Raw genomic sequence first — 9650 nt, forward strand, 5'->3', positions numbered from 1 at the left:
ACGGCGCCCGTCATGGTCAAGAGCACTGAGGGTAACCAGTTACCTACAGAAACTAGAGAGCACCTACCGCGTAATGTGCCTCAGAGTGATATCTGCCTACCGCACGGTATCACACGATGCATCCTGCGTGATAGCGAGCATGATGCCAGTCGGGCTGGTCATTCGGAAAGATGAGGAGTGCTTCCAGTTACGTGGAAATAGAGGAGCCCGCGAACGCACCAGGGTGACCTCGGTCGCCAGATGGCAGCGTGAGTGGGGTAACTCCTCGAAAGGTAGGTGGACCCACCGGCTGATACCTAACATATCGACCTTGGTAGGAAGACCCCATGGGGAAGTTCACTTCCACCTGACACAATTCCTGTCAGGCCATGGCTGTTTCCGACAGTACCTCCACAGGTTCGGGCACGCGGAGGTCCCAGCCTGCCCGGACTGCCCAGGTGTAGATGAAACTGCCGAACACATACTGTTCGTATGTCCTCGGTTCGACGTCGAAAGAAGAGCAATGCTTGACGTCTGTGGCTGGGACACAACCCTTGATACCCTTATTCAGCGGATGTGTCAATCGGTGGAGAAGTGGAACGCAGTCTCGGCTGCTACCACCCAGATTGCCTGTAGGCTACAAGTAATCTGGCGAACCGAGCAACAGACGACGGGCACGGCTAACTAGTGATTGGTTAGTTGGAGCGAAAAAGGCCGAGCGCAAAAAAAGGAGTGAATGGTCTGTTCATGCTGAGGCAGGTTTGGCGCAGCGACTGGCAACCGCGTAAGGGGTAAACCCAGCCACCCCGAAGCAAGGCAGAAGAGCGAGTGTATAGGCGTATAAGTGGACTGCCTCATGCCAAGATGGGAGGGTTGTAGCGTAGTATGTTGGGAATTAGCTAACGATGCCTCGTGGCGTGGCAGAGGAGTGAAAGGGTGAGCATTCAAGGCAGTTTCACACGGTATGTTAAGGGTGAGCACAAAAGTCAGCCTCATATGGTATGGTAGAGGCTAGCACAAAAGTAAGCCTAGCAAGGAATGAAAAAGGTGAGTACACAAGTCAGCCTCTCATGGTATGTCAGAAGTGGGGCCTAAGAAAAATGTCCCACATGGGATGCCAGGGGGAGTGACAGAGGTATAATAGAGTGGCACGATCGAGAGTGAACCAGGTGATAGGGTGAGCATCCAAGTCAGCCTCACATATTATGGGTGAGGCGAGCACAAAAGTAAGCCTAGCAAGGAATGAGTAAGGTGAGCACACAAGTCAGACTCACAAGGAACGAAAAAGGTGAGCACAAAAGTCAGCTTCATGTGGAGTGCTTGAGAGTGAATCAAGGTGCGATAGAGAGAGCACCCAAGTAAGCCTCATACAGGACGTATGAAAGCGTGAGTGAGAGTGAATGAGTACATCAAGTACAGCCATCCCCCCAGAAGTAATACCGAGAGGTAGTTCCTGGGGGGAACGATGGCGGAGCCCAATGGAGTTTAGTCGGTATTAATGGCAGCGTCACCATTCGAGCCCGACACGCCCCCAGTACACCCCGTGTGATAGCTTGGACACCTACCAATAGCACGTGTACTGGGTTAGAACGTAAACGTTTTCTCCATTGTATAAAAAAAAGGCATCAAGGTCAGACAGTCAGCACAACTCAAAATACCGAAGTAAACTACGAGAGAAAATAACCCGATTGCGAGAACATGACGCAAGAGAATAGACCATCCGACTTAGCCCATCCTCTCTCTATAAACAAATACACACACAGGCGAGACAGCCATAGAAGTAACTTTAGACGTAGGAAATAATCATGGTGAGCTTTCTAAGCCAAGCCCGCTAGAATTAAGTTAACTATCAGATAGAAGAATTAGCTTTAAGATTTACATGTATTAGTTAGTATAAGTAGATTAAGCTGATGGAATAAAAGTTGAGTTTAATTGCAGTATGCAATTAGGTGAACACGGTTTTATTGGTTAAACAATGAAAAGAAAATACCCAACAAAGTAAACCAGTGCTAATTTATATGACCTGATATAATACAGGGTTGGATCAAAAAAAATCGGAGGGGGTCCGAAATTTCGATGTTGAAATGTTCATTGTACAATACGTAACATATAATAACCTCATTTAATTAAAATCATTGTTGGTGGTCTAATTTGAATTGGAACGAATTTGAGTTTAAAATGAATTAAAATATAAACTATTTCTCAACAAGTTGAAAAATTTCGGGAGAGGTCCGGACCCCCAGGACCGTTCCCCTGGATCCGCCACTGAACCCTTACTGGGTCCGAATTAACCCTGGACCCCTAGACCATTCTCAAAGACCGACTGCATACTATATTGCTCTCATATGCAAATCTGTCTTTACAATAAGTTTGCTACATTCATAACTCAACTTGTTACGAAAACAGCATTGCAATAAAATTCTGTTATTTCATTTTGACCGGATATGTGTAGAAAAACTAGTAAATATTAAACTTAATGTAATACACAGAACTGTGATTATATATGACCTATTTGATGGAAGCACTAACAAAATTCGTTAGTTAATTCAACAGTAGCTTACGATGATAGAATACATATAAAAATACACGGTTGTCACGGTAAAGATGGACACGTCTATCGATACCAGGACACATGTTAGTGAGCTCGGGTGATTCGTAGTTATACTGCCTAAGCTCGACCCTCATTAACAGAAGACAAAAATTAAGCCCGTACGATATTAAGCCTGTTCTAATGACCCTCCCACTTCTAGTTTTCCGATCTGTTTACTTCACATCCTTGCTCTCACTTGAGTACTATGGCTCTAATTTTCATAACTTTCCCTACCCAGTAATCTCTAGCTAATTGAATGTCGTTAAAATGTAAAAAAATATAAAAATACATTAAGTGAAAATCAGATAGGGTAATTTGAGGAGAGATGCCGCACATTTCTTAAAATCAATCCTGCATCAAAGTAAACCATTCAATGTTTGATAAAATCATTTTTATCAATTGCGACAAGTTTCTAAAATACTGTGAAATGGTTTTTGTCATAATAAAATTCATCATTTTTAAAAGAAAGATCATTGCGGGAGAGATGCCGCGTGTGCGGTTGAGACGCCGCACCATGGTCACAAACAGAAAAACTACGACATTTTCTTCTTCTTAAATTTGTCTTCCACATAGAACTTGCTCCAACCCTTACATTTGCTTAAAATCGGCTTTCATATACGTTTCGTCATCCATCACACAGCAGCCATATTTTGTCCGCATCTTCTCGTAGAGCTTCCGTGCCCGAGTTTTAGCCGTCGATTGTTGCCGCTCATCGCGGTTTGGGAAGTTCTGTACCTTGTATGTATGTAGTCCAGCTCTCTTCTTTGCATTCTGGACGTAGCTCTGCGACATGCCGATCTTTTTAGCCAAATCACGGCTCGAGACGTTGGGATTTGCTTTAATCATCCGCTTCACCTTTCCCTCCGTCTTTTTGTTCTCCGGTCCCGGTTTTCTTCCAGCTCCTTTGCCGTGGTCCAACGTCAACCGCTCCTGGAACCGCTTCAACACTCTGGAGACGGTTGAATGGTGAATGTTCAAAATTTTTCCCAACTGCCGGTGCGACAGGTCAGGAAATTCCAGGTGTTTGGAAAGAGTTTGTTCTCTCGACTCGCGTTGGTTCGCCTCCATTTTCGTTGAATCGAAAAACACGATTTCGAGTTTGACAGCATGTAAACAATACACATCAATCAGAAAGTGTGCAAAATTTGGTTGATTTTTACCCAATGGTAAAAAAGTTATGCCCTGTTGAATCTGTCGCAATAATTTCGCGTTCGCCCTTTAGATTAGCGCATTTGGCGATCGAATCACGTATGGCGGCAGATTGTTTCACGCACCTTAGGTGGAAAGACGACTTACAGAATCCACTGCAAACGATTTCTTCCACTTTTTCAATTACACGAGTGCAAGCACAACAAACCGACGCATCATCCATTGTAATGGTTACAGAGAAATTAAATTCGGCAAAATCGTTAAAATTGCGGCTTGGAACAGGTGTACTCCAGTTATGTTGAGCGAAGCGATGATCGATGAGCGGGATTTAAATGTTGAATTTAGAAAACGGGGATTTTAAACACAAAAAACACTGATTAGGAAACGAGTAAGCCACACAAATAACAATGTTATTTACCTCGAACTATCAGATTGTAATAAAATTGTAAGTAAAGAAATAAAAATTGCAAAAATTTCAAACATTTTTTACATGAAATTCTTTTCAGAAAAATCTGAAAAAAATTCAAAGTGTGCCTCTTAACGTAAATAACAATCGTGATTTTTTTTCCAAATTTTTTGGAAAAAAAAATAAAACGAAGATCGAAAAAACACCCTAGCTCTCCCAATATGGCCGCTAAAGGGTTAAAACTTTGCAAAAATATTCTCTAAGTAAATCTGGTGCAAATGGCTTATTACAATTCCATTTTGGCTTGGGGGCACATTTCACATGCTTACCCGGCTACACCCTTTACGGAAACTGTTTTCTTTGGTGTGTAATGCAAATATAATTTGTAATTTGACTATTCCAAACAAATGATTTGCTGGCGAATGAACCTATGATTGAAATCTTAACAATAGAACAAATGATTTTTGCACTAAGAATTCAGTGTTCTTTATTTATTATTGACGGAAAAATAAAGCGAGATTGGAAAGGTTGATGTATAAAACACCCAAATTAACCAAACATTATTCAACTAGCAAAACGTTTGCATTAACTTTCTTATTGCTGTAAATTTCGGTACAAATTTTCTGAATTTCTGAATCTGATTTTTTTTATTCCCGGTAAATAATATAAAATGTGGCATCACTGGTACCAGCTTATTTTAGTTCAATATTAATTCTTCAAAAGGGCTAATGAGATTTTTGTAAACAAACTTATTTCGCTCATTACTCCGCTGCCGAGTTGAATTTCATGAAAAATACACATGAATCAACATCTTTACCCTTGGTAGAATCAATTTCAAATGTTTCCTGTGTTGAAATTATAACAAAATGAGAGACTTTAACAAAAGCACTGTTTTGAGCGACTTAGTGGAATGTTATATTAAACACTTTAACCGTTGTCTTCCGTTTTTATTCCACTATGATGAACAAAATGCAAAATTGCACTTTTCTGTTACAGATACGTATTTCGGCTACGACTTGCAGCCTTCTTCAATACACTGAAGAAGGCTGCAAGTCGTAGCCGAAATACGTATCTGTAACAGAAAAGTGCAATTTTGCATTTTGTTCATCATAGTGGAATAAAAACGGAAGACAACGGTTAAAGTGTTTAAAATGAGAGAAATTAGCAAAACAAAAGTTTGTTTACAAATCTTATTAGCCCTATTCAAAAGTTGATATGGAGTTTCTCTTTGCCGCTAAGCAGCGAAAGGGGAATGGGTGTCGCAGCTCTCCAACGTGCAATGTTACATCCGAAGTTTTGGATCACAACAGAGCAAAACTTTCTCTTTTACTCACCGAAAAAAATCGCGGCCATGTTTAATTCAACAATTTGGTCATCGATGACCAATTGTTGAGCAATGTTGAATTTCGAAACACGCCTAATTTCAGAGGAAAATGTCGTCGTGCGGCATCTCTCCCATACAATTGGGAGAGTTGCCGCATCAAAATTGCGATGCCGCACTCGATGGGGGAGGGTGCGTAGCTAAAATATTTTTTTTCACCTCGGAATGTCACTAAATGATCATTTGCGTCAGGTATAGGTTTCTAATAAGGTTTATCCACAAACCAACGGACCTAACACAGTGATATATAGGAATATGTGTCTATTTATCTATATATTTAAAAGGGCGATATGTATCTAAGTATTAGTTACATCAGTTTATTCTTTAAAGTTTCAGGTACTAATTTCAGTGAACGCATTGATTTGTAGTGATGTCAATCTTGGGATAAAAAAAGAAAATTTCAACGAATTGATGCTTTTTCAAAATGAATCTTTCAAGAACAAACCTAAGTTATATGAATTCATTGTTGGAAGAAACAGCCAAAACTGATTTTAGGCAACCCCTACCAAATCATTGATATATATATATATATATATATATATATATATATATATATATATATATATATATATATATATATATATATATATATATATATATATATATATATATATATATATATATATATATATATATATATATATATATATATATATATATATATATATATATATATATATATATATATATATATATATATATATATATATATATATATATATATATATACATATATATATATATATATATATATATATATATATATATATATATATATATATATATATATATATATATATATATATATATATATATATATACAGAGTGCACCATCTTGTGTGACGGTATATAAACCACATCAAATGTACAATACAACAAAACCACCCTCTAGGTAGAATATCACACGGGCAAATAGCCGCTCGCACTCTGCAAATCATGCTCCATACTAGTGTTTAAACACCACGTCGACCAAGTGACTGCCTCCATGAACCACAGCACTATGTGCCCTTTTTGCTGCATTGTCCATAACCTTCTCGAGCATCTCGGGAGGTATGGCACGTATCTCAGTTCGAATGTTATCCTTAAGCTCGAGAAGGGTCTGAGGATTATTGGCGTATACTTTGCTTTTCAAATAGCCCCATAAAAAGAAGTCGGGAGGTGTTAAATCTGGAGACCGCGGTGGCCAGTCAATGTCGCCTCCCTTCGACACCACACGCCCTGGGAATTTTTTCTGCAAAACCCCAATTGTTAGAGCAGCCGTGTGACATGGCGCACCGTCTTGTTGGAACCAATAACCCTCAAGGCCCTTTTCGCGCATTTGTGGCCATACATAATGAGCTAACATCCACCGATATCGCTTCCCATCGATTGGCTCATTTTCTTTGAAAAAAAATGGTCCAATTATGGTTTTAGCACAAACGCCGGCCCACACCGTCACCTTTTGATCATGTAATGGCGTCTCATGAATCCGGTGTGTATTCCGTGTGGCCCAAATACGCCTATTTTGCTTATTAACTCCGCCCGACAATGAGAAATGAGCCTCGTCGGTCATCAATATTTGAACGGCATGGGGTCGATCGTTCACTGTGCCATGTTCAGCAAAATTTGACACCCACCGACGAATAGTCTTGGCACACGGTACTTGTTCGCCAGGGTGTTTTTCACCATATGCCCGCTGAGCTGACACAATGGAACTACCATTCGCTGCGTATAACATTACTACCTCCGCCCGCTGTTTCGATGTGAACCGAATCATTGATTGTATTGTACATTTGATGAATTTATACAACGTCACACCACCCATAGATAGATTTTTATCAAATATGCAATAAGTTTACTAACACCATTTACAATGCTAAAAATCATCACCACCCCTACGGCCGAGTGGATCAGCCAAGGTATGGTGTATGCGTCGGCGCATCCCATCCGAGCGATACACCTATTACATTTAACATGCCCTATCATCATGCAAACAAGCTAAACGTACATGGTCGTTACGCTGTTTGTTCTGCGGGTAGATCGGCATTCTGCTTTGTGCGGCAGCAACCAACCCAATCGGGCTGGTATCGGTCTGCCTAGGCACAGGTACAGTGAGATATATTTTCCATTCCGCTCCGTACTGCTGCACTGCACCGACTCCTTTAGTCAAGCAGGTGCGTCATCATCCCCCACTACATCTTGTATTCGCTGGTAACTTAGGAGTGAATTTTGAAGACGTCTCAAGCTCTATCGTCTACGATTTTAAAAACGATGACTACGACAGCATCGTTAGCACGCTGTTGGATATAAACTGGGACGAAAATATTAACAATCACGACGCGAACGAAGCAGCGATGACGTTTTCTAGTATTCTTAACTACCTTATGGACCGCCATGTACCAAAACGAACAATTAGTACCGATGAACACCCTCCCTGGCAATCAACCGTCCTAAGACGTTTAAAATCTGCCAAACGAGCTGCATTTAAAAAATTCTCGAAGCATAAGACACTTGCATTACGAAATCACTACTTTCAACTCAACCACGAATACAAACAACAAAGCAGACGCGCCTTTTTTAGACACCAGCGAAACGTCGAGCGTCAACTGAAATCCAAGCCCAAGTCGTTCTGGAAGTATGTTAACGAGCAGCGAAAGGAATCCGGTTTGCCATCTTGTATGTCGTTTAATGGAGTTTTAGGCACCGATACTAAGGAAATTTGCCAACTGTTCTCCGACAAATTTTCAAGCGTTTTTTCCAACGAGCGCTTGCCACCACAACAAGTCGCTGCCGCCGCTAATTTAACTCCTTCTCTAGGACGAACCATCAACCGAATTTGTGTCGATAATGCTGCCATTCTTGCAGCAAATGCCAAACTGAAAGCATCTTGTTCCCCAGGTCCAGATGATGTTTCCTCGATTTTTGTCAAAAAGTGCATCAGCGGGCTTCTTGAACCACTTCGGCGAGTCTTCGAGCTATCACTCACTACTGGTACATTCCCTTCCTGCTGGAAAGCAGCGCACATGTTTCCAGTTCATAAAAAAGGAAACAAATCGAACATTGACAATTATCGGGGAATCTCGTGTTTAAGTGCTGTATCAAAACTGTTCGAGCTGGTTGTGTTAGATCCTATTTTCTTTCACTGCAAACACTACATTGCAGATGACCAACACGGTTTCATGCCTAAACGATCGACAACGACAAACCTGCTCTCGTTCACAACATATGTAATGGATGGATTCGCTGACGGATTGCAAACCGATGCTATTTATATGGATCTATCGGCGGCCTTCGACAAAATCAACCATGATATCGCAATAGCGAAGCTGGACAAACTCGGCATTCATGGACAACTTCTGCGCTGGTTTCGTTCCTACCTCGATGGAAGGCAACTCCAAATCAGCATTAAGGACTGCCTATCTGCACCATTCTTCGCTACATCCGGCATACCACAAGGAAGCCGTCTCGGTCCAGTAATATTCCTCCTCTACTTTAATGACGTCAATTTCACATTACAAGGACCCCGCCTTTCTTTCGCCGACGACATGAAAATTTTTCAACAAATACGGGATAAAACCGATGCCGAGCTTCTTCAGAGGGATCTGGACAGCTTTAGCACGTGGTGTGATCAAAACAGAATGGTTTTAAACCCGAGCAAATGCTCAATCGTTACGTTCACGCGGAAACGCCAACCGACTCAGTTTAACTACCATTTCTTCGGCTCGAGCATTCCAAGACACTCTCACATCAAAGATCTCGGAGTCATCATGGATTCGGCATTAACATTCAAACCACATACGTCATACATCGTGGATAAGGCATCACGACAGCTTGGGTTCATCTTCCGAATAGCGAAAAACTTCAGGGACGTATATTGTCTTAAATCGCTTTACTGCGCGTTGGTCCGCTCAACGTTAGAATATTGTTCAGCTGTTTGGAATCCGTACTACCAGAACGGGATTGACAGAATCGAGGCTGTCCAACGCAGGTTCATACGCTTCGCCCTTCGTCATCTCCCATGGCGAAACAGATTTCAGCTGCCGAACTATGAAAACCGTTGCCAGCTTATACACCTCGATACACTCAGCATTCGGAGGGACTGCTCTCGAGCCCTGTTCGTCTCGGACTTACTCTCTGCCAGAGTGGATTGCCCTACAATCCTCGGA

General features: G+C 41.3%; 1 protein-coding gene across 1 annotated transcript in view; it reads left to right on the top strand.

Annotated features, from left to right (window-relative positions):
* The window catches only part of LOC131683215 (acyl-CoA synthetase short-chain family member 3, mitochondrial), a 967052-nt gene that overhangs the window by 644474 nt on the left and 312928 nt on the right, over positions 1 to 9650 (top strand). The window lies entirely within an intron of this gene.

This window comes from Topomyia yanbarensis, chromosome 2, assembly GCF_030247195.1.
Source record: "Topomyia yanbarensis strain Yona2022 chromosome 2, ASM3024719v1, whole genome shotgun sequence".
In the NCBI taxonomy this organism is placed as follows: Eukaryota; Metazoa; Arthropoda; class Insecta; order Diptera; family Culicidae; genus Topomyia; species Topomyia yanbarensis.